Genomic DNA, 16,240 nt, shown 5'->3' on the forward strand with positions numbered 1-16,240 from the left:
ACAATTTCAATATTTTTTCTGGGAATGAAGAACAAAATGATTTATAAATATCTAGCGGCCATCTCCCTCTTCCAGCAGCTAAAGTTCACTCACATCTGAATTTTGAAAGGTCGGGGCCCACATGAGTCAAGACTGAATTTTTTTTCTATTGAAATCACCATTTGGCTCTAAATGTTAATATAGCTTAAGGGAAGTTTACATTGAACTTTGGAATCAAGTCAGAGAATCATGCAAAATGAAGTAGGGTTTTAGGTGGGGATAGCAAGCTGTATTGGAAGGAAGGAAGGAAGGAAGGAAGGAAGGAAGGAAGGAAGGAAGGAAGGAAGGAAGGAAGGAAAATTAGTATATATTGAACACCTACTCTGTTCCACACAGTGGGACAAGCCTATATATTTTTTCATTCAACAAATATCTATTGAACTCCTTTTTTATTAATAGCATGTGTCAGAGTCTAGGTTCTGGGGATATAACCCTAAAGAAGGTAAACAGAATTCTTGTCCATAAATGTAGCAGACAATCTAGGCAAAAAACAAATACACAAACAAATAATGTCATATGGTGACAAATGCCAAAAACATATTAAAGAGGGCAGAGGGAAAGTGAGCGATGGAAGACAGATGGCATTGCATTACTGTCTCCATGGCTCTGCAGGCTCAGTGTGCCAGACAGAAAGATGTGCAATTCTGGCAATGACACTGTCTAGTGTCACATGGTCTTTCCATGTAAAAAGTCCTACACACACTACTTCTCTTGCCCCTACCGCCAGCCCACAGACACATTAGGATGGCCTCAAAAGCAAGAGAGCTTTGCCTCACATGTGCTGCCATCTCCAGTGAGCTTGTGGGAGCCCACCTCTCTGGTCTTCTCATGTAACCTGAGGTCACTTTTACCTGCAGGGTCAGAGGTATGCAAATAAAGGGGCTCAAGGTCTTAAATTACTCTCTGCTCATCCATTCTGTTTGCATCTCCAGACTTCCCAAATTGATTAAAACCATGTGAGGAGCCAGTTTGAAGAATTCAACAGTATCAAACAACCCACTCTTTGGAAAGAAGGCAGGAAACGAGTCTTTACAAAAGAGTACAAGGATAGTTGAAGGTCATTCCAAAGGGAGAAGTTGAACCATCTGTCATGGCCTGACTCCTCCCTCGAGGGAAAGGATAATGAGCAGCCACAGTTGCACAGAGGGAAAGACTACTGGGCTTCTTTGCTGCTTCTCTGCCTCTCTACAGCCTTCTTTTCCTGGTGCTCTGCAGCCCAGGTGTAATGGATAGCAATGCTGTTCCTTCTTCTCCACTCCTCTCCTATCCACAACCTTTGCCATGTGAGCTTGCAGTCTCTCCCTCTCCACCAGGAGTAAAGTGTATTTCTGGCCTCATTGATAGTCCACTTTTTCATTGCAAGAGCATTAGCCATAGTGATTTTAGCAGACATATACACAGGCTTGAAGACTTTTCTTCTTGTATTTCTACCATTGCCATGAGAGCATCTCTGAATAGCCTGCTGGTCCAATGTGGATGAGAGGTAGGGGCCAGCAGGAGCAAATCCACACGTTGGAGCCAAGAGGAACCAGACTGAGTCCAGTTGACCCCCAACCAAGTCCAGTCACATAAAAGAGAATAAATGTTTGTTGCTGTAAGCCACTGAGTTTTGAGATGGTTTCTTACACAGCATCATTGTTGCAATTAGCTGACTGATACACAGGGGAGCAGAGTTTCCCCCGGCACAAATCTTGGTAGCAATAACAAATATTCAAATAAGATCCTTGAAGCTATCAGAGGGAGTTTTTTTTGAGAGCAGCAGCTGAGCATGGGGCCAAGCCAGGCCTGAAACATCAGCATGAAAACAGCACTGAGGAAGTCTTATTAACTAGAAAACCCAGAGCTGACTCACGTGGTGACTCCAAAGATCAGGAGTCACACTTCCTCCAAAGCCAGCACTCTGCTCTGCATTTGACCCCTGCTGGACTGAGTTATTTTGGATCTGTTCTTGTGACTCTGGGGCTTAAAATAGTCACTGCTGAGCCATCTGTCTTGGGATCCATCTCACTTCTGAAACGTAGAGCAGCTGTGGCTGAATTGAAAGTAGCTCCTGTTAAGAAAGTGAACAATCTCTCGGCTTTTCTCCATCTCTGAGTGTGCCCTGGAGAGAAAATAAAATAGAGGGCATTTGGCTGCCAAAGAAGGATAAGAGCTTCAGAAGGGAAACCGGGAGATGCTGGGCAGATAGAAAATGAGAACAGGGAGGGCTGCCAGAGGGCCTGGAAAGGAGCCAGGTCACATGAAGTTCAGACAAGGATGCTGCCAGCTGGAGGTGCAGGAGTAAGGAGAACAGTGCAGACCATGGCTCTGGGACAGCAGAGCAGCAAGGTGTGGTGGAAAGGCCACTGAGTCGGGTCAGAGTTCCTGAGACAAAGACTCAGCTCCATCATCAGAGCTGTCACAGCCTAAGTTTTTGCACCCTTAAATAGGGTTAATGTTACCTAGCTCAGGTTGTGCCGGTCAATCAGAATAATGCAGATAAGGACTAAATAAACTGTATAGACCCCAGCAAAATGGAGCCAATCATGCCCAGGCCTAGATGGTCATTTCAATAGGACGGAAACAGGGTCTGTCTTTTGTGCTGTCGTATAGTGCATTTCCAGGACTTAGCTGGAAAATACATGCACAAACACATGCACACACACACGTGTGCACACACTCCACAATTTAATTACTAATTACTAAAGGCCATTAATATGTACACTAAGAACATTACTCAAATTCTTGGCAGAGTAAGAAATAGCTGTTGTCTTTACCCAGAAGCCTTCTGGAAGTTGCATCCTAATACAGAATTGTTAGCAATAGTTGACCTGCCTGCCTGACAATCACATCAGAGCAATGAGAGCTTCTGCCACTCTGAAGAGGAGTCCAGCCCCCGAGGAACAGTTACTTGCTGGTGTGGAGCTGATAGGAACCTGCGGAGAGGCTTGTAATCATGAAGACGGGGTAGGTCTCTGGGAAAGCGCCTGTCTTCCATCTCCCTCTTCCTAAGGGCCTGTCTTAGCTGTTTGCAAGCATTTCCAGTATTGACAGCTGTTGACAGGGACACTGAAATTGGACACACCCTTAAAACTTGTATGATCTTTGCAAAGTTGATTAATCTTTTTTCTCTACTGTAAAATGAGTATTAATAGCATACTTCAAAAGGTTGTTTAAAACAGGGGTGGGTAAACTACAGCCTGTAGGCCAAGACCTGCCAACTGTCTAAATGAAGTCTTATTGGCTCAGAGTCAGGCTCGTTTGCTTACATATTGTCTAGCTGCAACAGAGCTACTGAAACCTAAAAAGAGTTACTGTCTGGCCCTTTATAGAAACAGTGTTCTAACTCCTGGTTTAAAGACTAAATGAGGTCACAAACAGAAAACCTTTAATACAGAATCATGGCTACAGTCATAAAATGTTGTAGGTATAATGGGAATCCATAGAAATGGCCGCTTTGGGTTTTTGAAGAGAAAGGCTGTTGACAAAAACAAGTTGAGGGAAGGTACGTGGACCACAGGCTCAACAAGAGTCAACAGAGGCGCCAGAGGAGTCCATGGAAACCCAGCCACTTTGACACAACCTGGTGTCCATGGCAGAGGCCCAGGAAGAGAGGAACGTGGAAAAGCTTGTGAGACTCCAGGAGAGAGAAAGAGAGAGAGAGAGAGAGAGAGAGAGAGAGAGAGAGAGAGAGAGAGAGACCAAGGCAAAAAGGACACGAAATCATGACACTGAGTCTGGAGATGGCCATTGGTAGGTGTTCTAGTGAGTTTATTTAGAGAGAGCTCTTGGCAGAGAAGCGGTTAACTCATTCTGTAAGGATCCTCTTGGGGACTGAGAGGGAGAAAATGCGCTCTCCCAGCTGGAAAGCTTGTGCATGTGTGAGGTGCTTGAGCGCCCCTGCAAACTGCAGGCCCCACCACAATGCCTTTCACCGGCCACTCTCCTTAACACTCACGTGTAATTTTATCTCTTTCAGTCCACAGCAATTTATCTTTTTAATACCCTCTGTTAGTCAAGCTGTGCTTTGCCCACTCAGGTGTTTCCAATGTTGCCTTAAAAATTTCAGTGGCTCATTCAACAAAGCTTTCAACAGGAAAAAGGAAACCAGAAGTAGGAGAGTGTATAAGTAGGCTGGCTGCCAGGCCAAGGGGAGTGGAACGGTGAAAAAGGAACTTTCAAAACTCTTTCTTCAAATAAAAGAAGAGGAAAAATATGACCATGCGAGCATTCTGAAATGTACTGGATATTCAGTTTTCTCAATGCAATTGCACTCAACGCTACCCGTTTTATACTTCCTGGACATCAAGTGATTTGAGGGTTGACTGTCCAATGCAAAGCCACTGCGTCCTATCCAAGAATTATGTCATTACTTTGTGACGATGATATCTTAGCAGAGAACTTCCAGAGCCACTGTGTTATTATAAAAATAGACTTAAAAGAACAACTATCATCCATCGACGGCCTGCTGTGTGCCAAGCATCATGCAAAAGGTTTTCACCCACATCGCTTCATTTAATCCTCTGAAGAAGCCTTCAAGGTTGTAGAGACTGTGCAGAGAATCAGCACGATCAGGCAATATGTCATAGGGCCGGTGGCAGAGTCAAAATATGAACCAAGTCTATCGGATTCTAATCTCACTACCCTTTCAAGTTCACAGAGCCACTTTGTGAAAGACACTGTCCAGAGTTGCCCAGAACACGGCAGGGACAGGTGGAAACACATGCCTCATGGAATGGAGTGGAGGTCTCTAGGAAGCAGGGAATTCTGGGGCATGTGCTACACCCACCCTGCAGTTCAAACAGCAGCCCCCAGAAATGAGTAGCAGCCCCCAGAAATGAGTCGAACCACACCTTGCTTATCAGTAAATCCAGACATTGTCACTACATTTTCAATCAATGCCATTGACCTGTTTTCCAAATGACGTCAAATCTTCTCCCAGATGAGACTGTGGGATGACATTGTTTCATGCGCTGGCTCTGGGTGAGGGGTAGAGGACACCCTTTAAAGAAAAACAAATCAGAAGCACATTTTCATTTTCCTCTATTTAACAGAGACTCTTGAAGACAATCTGCCCTTTAATAATGCTTTCCACTCAATAAGATTTAATAGTTTATGTATTTTTAACCTGCTTTCCAGTCAAATTTACAGCACAACGTAAACAACCCGATGATGCTGTGTAGTCACATTAAAAATTTGTGTGCACAGTGAACCAAAGTAAAACTCCAGCTGAACATGATCTTTGCCCGGTTCGGCTTGTGTGCTTTCTGCCTGAGTCCTGGAGCCTCCTGGGAACGTCTGATACAGGTGTAATTGGGTCCCTCCGGGGAGCCCGAGTGGGAATAGTCCAGGTATTCACCACAGGAAGAGGAGCATCTCCACAAGGAGTCCTGAATGTCACCTCCTTCTTAGGATGCTCTCGTTCCAACTGTGGCTGAAACCATGACCCTATCCCTTGAGGCCATCCCCATTCATCCTCCACCTTCTTTTCCAGGCTCAAGTCCAAGTGTGAACTCCAGTCTCCTTCTTCAGTTTCTCCTTTTCATGTATCATAGAGAACAACATGGACTTTGTAAAAGGCAATTCAGAAAGCACAGTCATAACGTATAGGTCTCTGCTGTCTTCTCCCTCCCTGTTCCTCTCATACAGTAAGTCCTCACTTAACATTGTCAATAGGTTCTGCAACTTGAAACTAAACAAAATCAATTTATCAAAGTCTAATTGTTATAAAAAGGAGTGAAGTCCTTACCGCATCTCATCAATAGTCTAAGGCCATGGTCGGCAAACTGCGGCTCGCGAGCCACATGCGGCTTTTTGGCCCCTTGAGTGTGGCTCTTCCACAAAATACCATATGCAGGTGCACGTACAGTGCAATTGAAACTTCGTGGCCCATGCGCAGAAGTCGGTTTTTGGCCTGGGCGAGTCTATTTTGAAGAAGTACTGTTGATATTTGGCTCTGTTTACTAATGAGTTTGCCGACCACTGGTCTAAGGTAATGAATAAAATGACATTATTCAAGGGCCTGCTATAACATGTTGGCAGACCCATCGATTGTGATCATGTGACAACTTCATTCCGTCTTTCACTGTCCCCTTTAAACTTGATTTCATGAGGTTAACTTCACTTTCTGTGAGTTTCTCCTCACTGTGACGTACTTGCTTCCTCTTCTCACTCTTAGACAACATAACACCTAGAACTTACCTAAAATCACAGGCACAGGTCAACCCAGAAAGGAGAATGCTCACACCACTATTCAAAGAGAGGCTCTGGACTTGGCTGGAAGCCTGCGGCAAGAAAGGAGGCAGAATTGTCAGTCTTCCCATTTCTCTTCTCCACCTTACCCACCTCCACCCTCTGACAGGTCCCTGCCACCCCCACAGCTTCTCTCTAGGGGCAGATACATGGAGGAGGAAGGGACAGGAAAGGAGTTTCTTAAATTAGCCCTGGCTTTTTGTTCTCTGGGGATGTTCAAATGTTTAAAGTTGTTGCTTTCTCTTTGAAATGCTTTGGGACACTGTGCAGCTCCCTTGATTTGGGGACCCGGGTGGATATGGAGACTTACAAGTCTTTCTTCAGGCCCTGGGCTCCAGCCTCGTCCTCTCTGAAAGGGACCCAAGATGACACACAGCTGCTCTCTCTGAAATGCCCCCCAAGTCTACTCCATGGGGACTCTCACATCCCCCACACCCCTGCAGACCCTTTACTGGGCATCCCCAATGCCATCCTCCCTGGCATCATCACCAAGGCAGGAGGTCAGCCCTCCCAGTATCCTCCACCTGGGATGCCTTGGGTCCAGAGACTGTCGCAGTCCACAACCCACTTTCCCATTCTCAGGCATCTGTCTCCTATAAACAAGAAACACATTTGGAAGAAGCCAATGGCATTGTGAATCCCCTGCCCTCACCAGCTCTATCACAGTGACCAGACTTACAGCTGCCCCATTGTAAGGACGTTTCTCCAGATATGTATTCCCCATCACCCCTCACTCTGTACAGCTGAATCTTTGAAGCCATCAAACAGGTTCTCCCTGTTTCCTTTTAAATAGCTGCATATGCAGATTGACCTCTCCTTAATTTAGAATGGAAAGCTAGCACTTGGCACAAAGTGGAAACCAAGGCAGGAGCCACACTCTACTTTCCTGCTTCCCCTTTTCCTGGGAAGGTTGCTATCCTGCCTTGCATGATGAAAAGTTCTCCAGACACTGAATCCATTGGGAAAGAGTCCAAAAGAAAGATTCTAACCTAAGTCCCCAGCCAGACCCTCCCCATCAATCCACATCCCCATCTGAGCTGCAAGCCTCTCCCATGAGTTTGGGGATGATGCTATGGAACTCCCATTTTCAGTGGAGAGCCTGCCTGATGGCCTCCATGGGCAAGCCACAGCCTGCAGATGGGAAAGGAACAGAAGCTAACTTTCAGAAAGAAGGAATTTCTGAGAGATGAAATGCCACAAATGAAGGAGCCTGGCCTGATAGTCCAACCTGATCATCGAGGCCTGAGGTACCAGGGAAAGAAGAGCTGCAGGACCATATGAGACATTGTGTTTAACAGTCAGCACAACTCAGCCATGAGGTTCCACCTACCTCTCTCTTCACCCCATCATCAAAATACATAAACAAACCCTGACTGGTTTGGCTTAGTGGATAGAGTGTCGGCCTATGGACTGAAGGGTCCTGGGTTCGATTCCAGTCAAGGGCATGTACCTTGGTTGTGGGTACATCCCCAGTAGGGAGTGTGCAGGAGGCAGCTGATCGATGTTTCTCTCTCATCGATGTTTCTAACTCTCTATCCCTCTCCCTTCCTCTCTGTAAAAAATCAATAAAATATATTTAAAAAATACATAAACAATAAGGAAGAAGGGCCATTTCCCTGCAAGTCAATGAGGAAGGTCAGGATCTGGAGATGCATGGAGGTGCAGAGCAAGTAGAAAAATTAGGTAATAGATAGATCTGCATTCGCTTGTAGATGGCCAGGGTATGGGGTTGAACCAACCCGACCTTTAGGCACAGCAGGAGTTACATGTGAGACAGCCATCCCCACTCCAGTGTGCATCAGGAAGATACAAGAGGGCATGTGGGAAAGCCATGCTGCTTGACAAGTGACGGTTATTGTTCCAGCAGATTTGAAAATGACCTTAATTAGCATCCAGAAAATTGTAGGCCTTGGAGAAGAAATACCTCCTAACCTCAGCATAACCTCTGCAAAGATACCATTCATTTTATGAGAATTATAAAGAGAGAGTAATAAGAGTGTGGGTGGTCAGGAATGGGCACAGGCTCAGCTACTCAAGGGCTGAAGATCACATTCAGTGGGTTTCAAACCACAAGTGACATCCTGAGATTCTCAAAAATGAATGCTTTTCAATGAAGTTCTGATTCCATGGTTTGGGATGAATCCTGGGCAGACAGAGATTATGGAAAGCTATGTAAATGATGCTGATTCACACTCCCGGTTAAGAAACACTAAATTAAGTCTCCAACAGGTTTAGATTTCTTTTCCACCTTCTCCTTCTGCTTTTATCTGATTTGTAACCATTTCATTTTCCTTCAACACATCAGTGAGACAAGGCTGTGGAACAGAAAGTGCTAAAAACATCAGGTGATCCTGAGATTCTGGTAAGTGGGGCAGGTAAGGTTTCAATGGTTGGGGATGCTGAAGCCAATGATTGTGGGACCTATGTCTTGTGAGTACATTCGCACAGTCCATTTCCCAAATAGAACCTTCACTCTGCAAGAGCATGAGAGTGGTTGATAAAATAAGAAAGCATTGAATTCAAACCACTGTGATATTTAGAAATGCCAATTGATGAGTAAGGGGTTACTGAGATTGTTTCAAAAATAAAAAAGAAGGTATGTACTGTTTTTTCTCTGTCACACTTAGACACGGAGAAATATTCTAGAGTTTTCTGGAACGAACTGGAGCACCAGTCGCAAGATTTGCATTTTGTTTTTGTAAGGGAGCGCTTGCTCAGAAAGCTGGGGGAGCAAGCCATTTTGGAAAGCAGGCTTGGGTTGGAACCACTGCCGGAATATCTTCCCAGGTGGCCAGGGGATCTCCCCCCAAAAATCTACTGGCACTTGGATTTTGACAGCTAGAAATCTGTGCCACATCAGCGTGATACAGGCCAGCTCCTTGGTGTCCCCTGGGGCCCTGCCAACTTGCTACTCCTGTGGTTCTGGGCAAAGTCCTTCTGCCTGGGAGTCAACTCACTGGAATTTGATATTTATATGAAGTGGCACCTTGGTTCTATTTACTCAGTCTATTCAAAGCTAGAGGAAAGCAGATCTCTACAGAGACCAAATATTTAGTTCCAGGAAGACATGAGAAATAAACAGGCCAAAAAGACAAATTGGATGCAACACACTCTAGAGTTGACATGCTATGATTCACTTCCTTAACACCTGGCCAAGTTACTCACCCAAGAGTCTCAGTTTCCCTCATGAGGATACAGGACTGCTCACAAATCCCATATATCCTCCCAGATACTTGACAGAGTGGCACTACCGCCTCCCTTCCCCTTGGATATTAGGCATGGCCAGGTGACATGCTTGGCCAATGGCGTGTGAGCAATGAGAGAGCCATGCTCCTTCTGGATGGCAGCTAACAGCCAGTTTGCAAATCACCCAGCACTTTGCTTGTGCTCCCAAGACTGGCAACAGTGTCTGCTCTCTTACCTGGATCTTGGAGTGAGGAAGCTTGGAAGCAAAGCTGCCAGCTGAACAATGAGGCATGGGCTCATGAATGAGTAAGAACTGTTGTTCAATAAGCCACTAAGATTGGGGGCGGGTGTGTTTGTTATCATAGCACAACCTAGCCAGTCCTGACTGATACAAGGGTCAGTTAGCATTAAAAGGAGCAAAGTCTGCAAAGCTCCTCACACGATGTTTGGCACGTAGCAGATGATTGATTTATTCAATCTAAAAATGTATATTAATATCCTACCAGGTAGTAGATGCTGGAGACTCATTGATGCAGACAACAAAAGGTGGCCTCTGCTCTCTTCTGCTTGCCACCTAGAGTCGATTCGGACCGGTATACTTTGTCATTGCTTTGTGTTGATAACATGCTTTGTTTGCATAAATGCTGGAGCAGGGAGTTTGTCTGCACTATTGGAGAGAGGATCTAAGAAGACATTAACATGCACTGTGGCTGCAACATCCATTCTTCAGAAGTAAAATCACATTGTGTACAAGGCACAATATTTTTGTGGGGAATTGTGAAAATATTGCATTTTACAAAAGCACATTGATAATAGCTGCTATTGATTTTGCACTTGCTGTGTCCCAAACTCTGCAATAAATGTTTCCCACACATTATCTCATTTAATAGAATCCTTGCAAAGATGCTATGAGATTGGTATTATGATGCCCAGATTTTTTTTTATTAATCTTCACCCAAGGATATTTTTCTATTCATTTTTAGAGTCAGTAGAAGAGAGAGGGAGAGACAGAGAGACAGAAACTTCAATGTGAGAGAGACACATCGATTGGTTGCCTCCAGCATGCATCCTGACCAGGGCCAGGGCTTGAGCCTGCAATCAAGGTGTGTGCCCTTGACAGGAATCAAACCTGGGACCCTTCAGTCCACAGGCCAATGCTCTATCCACTGAGCCAAACCGGCTAGGGCATGATGCCCATTTTATTATGAGAAAAATTGAGGTTTACAGACTAAATTACTAATACAGGGGCACAGAACTGAAATGTAGTTGAGTCTGAATATGAATTCAAATATAATACAAAAACAAAAAGTTACACTTACAAGTTTATGATACTATCTCAACTGGAAATAAAAGAAATATAGGCCCCAGCTGGTGTGGCTCAGTTGGTTGAGCATTGCCCTGTCCCATGCACTGAGAGGTCGCTGGTTCTATTCCCAGTCATGGTTTCAGGCTCGATGATCCCTAGCAGGAGGCAGCCGATTGACCTTTCTCTCCCTCATTGCTGTTTCTCTCTCTTTCTCTCCCTCTCCATTCCTTTCTCTCTAAAGTCAATAAAAACATATTTTAAGGGATATATATATATATATCACCATTGTTTTCCCACAGGCACACTTTAGGCTGGAAATTTAACAACTGCCTCTTTTGAAAAAGGTTTATGACACACAGGTTGTGTTAGTTTGGCTGGTGTATTGCTATTGTTGTTGTTGGAACCCTCAGTGTCAGTCTTGGCAAACTGGTCTACGCACAAAGGCAGGGAATGGTTCTGGATGCAGTGCCTGTCGGTTTTAAGGGGAAAACTTGGCTCTGGTAAAAATCAACCGAGGCCAGTTGCTAAGAAAAAGGTGAATCACTGAAGTTCCAGGATTGTTCAATAAGGCTGTCCCTGCTTCCCCACCCCCTCTGCCCCTGAGGTGTCTGGGATGCCCCACCCAAGAGCCGGGAGCAGGATGGATGCTGAGAAACGAACCTGATGCGGAGACAGACTCCTGATTCTATTTGGCCCATGGATGACTCAGAGCAGGCGCTGTCACAGCCTGTCTCCTTGAGATCCCATTGTCATCTGTGCTAGGTCGTTTCATTCTGGGAGAAAGACAGCCACCAGCAGGGTTCTAGAAACATTATTTTCTTTCCTTGTCTGACTGACAGGAGCGAGGTGACAGGAACAGTGGGCTTTCACATAAAATGATGCCTCTGCCTCGGTGTTATTCCAACAGAGGAGCTGTGAGAGCTACACTCACAATAACTCATCATGTCCAAAACGCAGTCATTATCTCTCCCTGCAAGCTGCCGCCTCTCTTCCCCCTGGCAGTCCCTCCCTTGGTTAAGAGCGTCACCATACACCGACTCACCCAGCGGGAGAGCTAATAAGTAGGCAGGAAGGAGAGGAAAGGCCTTGGGAGGTGGAATTAGAAGAGCGGGGATTAATGGGCACAATGGAAGGACTTTGGGCAATTTACCTGACCTCTTGGAGCTTCGGTTTCCCCTTCCGTGGGAACGGTGATGATTATCACAGTAATCGGAATGCACAGGATTTCCCCTCTGTCCGGCCTTGCTTGGGGGTGCTTTTCCTGCTTAACCTGGTGATGTATTTAACTGTAGTGGCCCATTTTGCCTGGCCAGGTCTGAGCCCTATGACCTCCTCAATTGGCCTGTCATTAGCTATTAGTCTGGGGCACTTCAGAGGTAGCAGCATGTAAATCCAGCTTTCCCACTCACCCATGTCTTCCTTTCACTCCACTGTAACCGTGTAAACCTTCTACTTTTTAATAAAATGCATTGATTTTAGGATCTTATACATAGCATACATTTTTGTTAAAAGTGAAATGATAGAAAAGTACAAAGAACAGAATAAAAGCATCACATGGCACCGCATCTCAAAGAGAACCACAGATGCTACTTTGTTAGACTCCATTCCTGTGAATGCTTATGAATACTTAACCATGAACAACACTGAGACAGGTGCATCCTGGTTTCAGGAAGCAGTCAGGAGGGAGGGGCAGTGGGTGAGAGGGATTGAAATGGAGGCACGTATCTGGTGGCTCACACGGGTAACAAAGAGTCTTGAGCAACTTCACAGGACAGCCAGGAGAATTACTTCTGGACCTAATAATTCTGACCTTCCCAACACAGAATTCTCATGCATATTGTATGTCCAGAATAAACTCATGTTAGTCAAAGACGAAGTGTAATATAAAAGGGGCCAAGACAGGAACTATATGGAAACTATACAACAAAAAAAGGAGGAAAAAAAGCAAAAGAAAATGACAAGTAAAGTGCCTGGAGGAAAAAATGGTCTTTGAACAGGGGAGTAGTGTCTCCAAAGTTTCATACATTAAAGAAGAGTTTAATAAAGGATTTTAAAAAATAAAGCTCAAGTCAGAAATAGAAGCACAGAGAGAATAAATAGTCGGACAACAGAGTGAAATGAAACATAAGCAGAAAGAAGTGAACAAGAAGAGAGTAGAAGAGAAACAAAACTTCAGAGAACTAGAAGTTAAAAGACAAGACAAAGAAGAATTATAGTTGGAAAAGCACAGTAATTATTATGAAGGAAGGGTTGAGAAAATAAAGTAAAATGAAAGAAATGAACATAAAAGAATGAATGTATATATACATTCCATAAATGCATATCTAGGTCTATATTTATATCATATCTATAATCTACCTATATTATCTATCTATCTATCTATGAAGAACATAAAATCAAGAATTCTAAATTCTCATAACTGTTGTCCCCAAAGAAGAGACTAAAGTAATGAAACAAACAAAAACATTCATATTTTATAGAAAGTGTTTTTGAAATAAATCACTTTCTATAAAATAAAGATCAAATCCACATAATGAATGCACACCATGGTTTCAAGAAACACTGATATGGAACTATTAACACCAAGATATATTCTAAGAAATAGTGAACATAACAGATAAAGAAACAATCCTTTGGGAATTGAATCAAAACATCAAGTTGGCTCTAAGGATAAAATTATTAGATGGGCCTCAAACTTCTCCATATTTGGTGCTAAAGAGAGTGAATCTACATCCCCATTAGGATAGACATATAGACCAAGGGAAAAGAATTGATAGTCTGGAAATATGCTCTCACATTCAATTGATTTTGAACGGGGTACCAAAACAATTCAATGGCAGAAAGAACAGTCTTTTGAACAAATGGTGCTGGGAAAATATGGTATCAACATGGAAAAAATGATGCTGGACTCCTAACTCATAGCATATTAAAAAATTAATTCAAGCTCTAACCGGTTTGGCTCAGTGGATAGAGCGTCGGCCTGCGGACTCAAGGGTCCCAGGTTCGATTCTGGTCAAGGGCATGTACCTTGGTTATGGACACATCCCCAGTACGGGGTGTGCAGGAGGCAGCTGATCGATGTTTCTCTCTCATCGATGTTTCTAACTCTCTATCTCTCTCCCTTCCTCTCTGTAAAAAATCAATAAAATATATTTTTTAAAAAATTAATTCAAATATATCAAAACCTTAAATGTAACCACTAAAATTATAAAACTGTTAAAGGAAAACATAGAATTAAATCTTTGTGACCTTAGATTAAGGAATAGTTTCTTAGTATGACACCAAATCCATAGGTAAAAAGGAAAAAATTAGATAAATTGGACTGCATTTAAAATATTTATGCTTCAAAGGCACTGAAGAGAGTGAAAAGACAGCCAACAAATGGATGAAAGTTTTTGCAAGTCATATCTAACAAGCAAAATATATCTAGAATATGTAAACAAACTTTAACATAATAATAAAAAGTGGACAACCCAATTTAAAAACAAGCAGAGGATATGAATAGACATTCTCCAAAAAAGATATACAAATGGACAATGAGCACAAGAACTGATATTCAACATGATTAACCATCAGGTAAATGCAAATCAAAACCATAATGAGATACCACTTCATAGTCACTAGGATAGCTAGAATAAAAAGGAGAGATAATAAGTGTTGGTGAGATGGAGAAATTGGAACCCTCTTGCATTGCTGGTGGGGCAGCCACTATGGGAAACAGTTTGGTATTTCCTCAGAATGTTAACATGGAATTACCATATGGCCCAGCAATTCCAATTGCTAGTTATATACCCAAGAGAAATGAAATGTTATGTCCGTACCAAACTTTGTACATGAATGCTCATAACAGCATTATTCATAATAGCCGTAAGTGGAACAATAAAATGTCTAACAACTGATGAATGGATAAACTGATATATGTAACCAATGGAATATTATTCAATATAAAAAGAAATGTAGCATATGACATATGCTACAACATTGATAAACCTTTAATAAAACATTTTCTTAGTGAAAGAAGCTATCACAAGGGACCATATATTGTATGATTTCATTTATGTGGATTGGCCAGAATAGGCAACTCTATATAGATAGAAAATACATTAGTTGTTGCCTAGGGCCAGGGGTAAAGGCAAGGTAAGAAGTATTTCTTACCTTGACTACTAATGGCTACTAGATTCCTTTCTGAAGTGATAAAATGTTTTTCTAAAATTATGGTAATAGTTGCATAACTAGATATATTATAAATCATTGAATTATACATCTTAAATGAGTGAATGATATGGTATGTGAATTAGAAATCAATAAAGCTGTTGAAGAAAAAACATTTTAAAGTGTGTTAAAACTTAGAGAATATAAATTCCATAGGGTCTTATTAAAGAAATACTAGATGATAAACTTCAGCCAACCAAGAAATGAACAGTAACACTATGGTAAACAGACTGGCTGTAAACATTGAATCAATCTAAGTGTGGGAGTAAGCTAAAAAAAATTGTGGTTTCAAAACATTAAGTATTATGGACTATAATATAGTGAATAAAATAAGAATCTTTCAGTCCAAACTGATATAAATAAACAAATGGAGAAGAAAAAGTTCTACCTTATAGTAAAATCCAAACTAATAAGTGTAAAAGGAATGATGGAAACACATTCCTAACTAGAATACAATCTAAAATGTAAGGATAACATATATCTTGAGACCAACTTTTTCCCATTGGACAATATCTCTAATTGCATGATGAAAACTTGTTGGTCCTCTGGTTCCTGGCCTTAGTCTTCAAAGGCCACAGATAAACCTTGGTTGGTATTACTGGCAACAACCCAAGGTGGCAAGTCCTATTGTTATTTTCTTTCCAGCTTTATGGAGATATAACTGACGTATAGCACTGTGGAAGTGTACTCCTGGGTCCTAAGGGATGGTGGAGTCTGGGTCCCAGAATGACCCCATGCACCCATACTGGACTGCAATCTGGATAAGAAATAACCTTTTATGGGTTTAAGCCACTGAGATGGGGAACTTTTTGCTACAGCACTTAGCCGGACCTGGCTGAGCAGTGCATAGCATTAGGCAAAGGAACGAGTTGAGGAAAAACAGTTGAGGGAGGGGGATGAAGGGTCAGCCTTGGACAAAAGAAGTTCGGACTGATTGAAACAGGGACACGGAAGAAAACCTTACAATAGTTTAGATAGCTGGGCTTGGGGAACTGTTGATGAGATGAGGAGGAGTATGTTAAATGGAAAATAGAAAGGCTACAGGAATGGAAAATGCCTGCAAGCATCTGAGCTGATGGGAACAGCTTGGGGGTCAGCTACAGAAACCACTTCAGGTTTCAACATTAGTCGTCTATGCCAAGACTGGGAAGTCCCATCATGCACGTAGCTCTTAAAACCTGATTCAATGTGTTGGGGTGACCACTCAGGGATTTAACCTACAATTGTGTTTGCCCCCTTCTTTTGTTGGTACCAGCTTCAAAAAGT

This window comes from Myotis lucifugus, unplaced genomic scaffold (genome assembly GCF_000147115.1).
Source record: "Myotis lucifugus unplaced genomic scaffold, Myoluc2.0 scaffold_45, whole genome shotgun sequence".
NCBI classification, from domain to species: Eukaryota; Metazoa; Chordata; class Mammalia; order Chiroptera; family Vespertilionidae; genus Myotis; species Myotis lucifugus.